The sequence below is a fragment of the Epinephelus fuscoguttatus genome, linkage group LG20 (genome assembly GCF_011397635.1).
Source record: "Epinephelus fuscoguttatus linkage group LG20, E.fuscoguttatus.final_Chr_v1".
In the NCBI taxonomy this organism is placed as follows: Eukaryota; Metazoa; Chordata; class Actinopteri; order Perciformes; family Serranidae; genus Epinephelus; species Epinephelus fuscoguttatus.
Genome location: NC_064771.1, coordinates 11,390,537 through 11,392,856, shown reverse-complemented (window position 1 = coordinate 11,392,856; position 2,320 = coordinate 11,390,537). Strand labels below are relative to the sequence as shown.

The 2,320-nt window shown below is 38.9% G+C and overlaps 1 long non-coding RNA gene across 1 annotated transcript; it reads right to left on the bottom strand.

Annotated features, from left to right (window-relative positions):
* Positions 1–295: 295 nt before the first annotated feature.
* LOC125880775 (uncharacterized) lies at positions 296–1,858 on the bottom strand. The gene is made up of 3 exons (XR_007448159.1): positions 1,706–1,858; positions 1,050–1,131; positions 296–864 (listed from the first exon to the last, which is right to left on the bottom strand). It is a non-coding gene; the product is annotated as an uncharacterized LOC125880775 (long non-coding RNA).
* Between the last annotated feature and the right edge of the window lie 462 nt (positions 1,859–2,320).

Here is a 2,320-nt window from a genome sequence, read left to right as displayed (position 1 = left end):
GTACAGGTATGTGAGCTCCCTTTTATGTTGTTTTGTACACATTTGTTGTTATGAAATATAAAATAATTGCTGCTGATGGGGGAAAAATGTCTCTGAAATTGCACATTGTTACTGTAATTATACAGTTTGTAAGAGATGTATTCTATTTTATTGAACAGTTTTAATAATTTTGTTGTTATAAATCAAATAGAGAGTAATGTGGTAGCGACTCACTCGTTTTCCGGACGCTGTGAGGAGAGGTGTTGCTGTGGAAAGCTGGTCATGAGAAGTTGCTGTACTGATTTTCCCCCTCCCGGTCAGCAAAGCAGAGGTTATCCTCGTCTCCTTCCTCATCACCCACAACACAACGCAGAGTTCATAGCCATCCCGAGTGTCAGACCAGACCGGTTACAGTAACATTAATAAACATGGATCCCAGTACTAGTTTTGAGCCTGAAGAGGTTGAAAATGTACATTCATGTGCATATGACGGCCCACAGGCTTATAATTATGAGCCTGCTAGGCGTCCAAGAGACCAGGAACAGAATGAACACTATAATTATTTCTGGAGTGTAAATGCAATCACCAAAAGTGCAAAGCTAACATTAGGCTATCAGCAAACTTCACCTTCAGAGATAATAAATGCATATCTATGTACCAATGGCACCAAGCTGCTATATGACTTGGTCAAAATTACTTTGGTGTAAAGAGTCCTATAAAGACATAGTTATTATCTTGATATGTATTAAAACAATAGATAATTAAAGCTCTAATTCAGGAACATTAAAAAAAAATGGTTTAAATATAAAGATTTCTGTTGGAAGGTCATAATGTATCATCTTCATTTTGGCTGTTGGACGCCTTTCAGTAGCAACATATCCCTTTCTGTGGAGAAAAACAAGTTATAGGTTAATCTGTAGAAAATTAAAGGACCCTTCAAAGTATGCTGCATTTGATTTGCCACAAATGTACAACATTACTTGTTACTGTGGGAATATGGAACAAAATAAATCATGAAAAAGAAAATGGTAATATAAAAACAAACATAAAAGTCTGTCTTCCAAACTTACTTTCTGTAACCTTTGGAATCTTCTTTTGAGCCATTTGGCTTCTGGATCCACACAGTACTGTGTTTTGTTCGCAGTGGTAAAACTGTAGAGTTGGAAAGACAAATAGGAATATAATACTTCATTAAAATACAATACCGTAATAACACCTCAGAATTACCCCGTAGTGACAAATTGTAAAATAATGATTGCTTATATCCTCTTTTAAATGAGCAGTATGAGGGATTTAGTGGCATCTAGTGATAAGGGTTGCACATTGCACCTAACTCAATGCCCCTCGGCTCAATCCCTCCTTTCCATGCATGTAGTAGAACCTACGTCGGCCTTCAGGTAATGTAAGAACACACAAGGCCTCTATAGAGCCAGTCCTTTCAGAGCTACTCTAAAAACATGGTAGTACAACATAGTGAGCTCCATGGAAGTTGACCAGCTCAATGAAGGGCTCATTCCAAGCTAATAAAAAACAAAATGATTCTTAGTTTCACATGCTTATATATGTAATTATTATTAGATGACTATATTACATGTTACATTTAAATACCAACTGCTGCAATTTTTCTTCACATTATGCCCCATTTGTCTGCCTAAAATTTGCTTTCCATCACACCCCAAATACAGACAGAGGATGAGGTTTGTGTTAGTGTTATACTTTTTCTTACAGGAATGCATGTATTCCACAATGAGCAAATGTGGTTTCCCTCTGTTCAAAGCAGGAAACAAAGGGCTCTTGAATGTGGGCCTTTGAGGCTTTCATACAGCAGGGGGGGATAATGAGTCCTGGGACCCTGGGCCAAGGCCTGTAACACTGAGGATGCCCTGAAACACAGCACACAAAAACACACAGAATAACATTAGTAATGCCGGGTTCACGCTTCATAGTATTTTTGTCTGTTAACAATGGTCACTGTGTCAGATTAGGCAAATATAATTATAGTCATAAAAATTTAGGAAGAACTATATAAATCAACAAATCAACTCAGGATAACTGGGCTCAACCAACTCCAGCACACCCAACCTCATCCAAATGCCACAAACAGGACAGAATGGCTCCAAACACTTTAAATTTCAAAGGGGGTCCTGCAATCACCGACATCAGGTAACAGCTCTCCCTCGCCCCTAGGTGAGGACAGGCAGGTGCCAGTCACAATACCAACACAAAGAACATAACAGATGCATGGCTGATCAACATGGTCAAGCTTAGAGCCATCTCTCTGCAGAGAGATCAGCTCAGGAATCTGACACACAGCTGTAAACGGACCACAAAACCAAGCCTG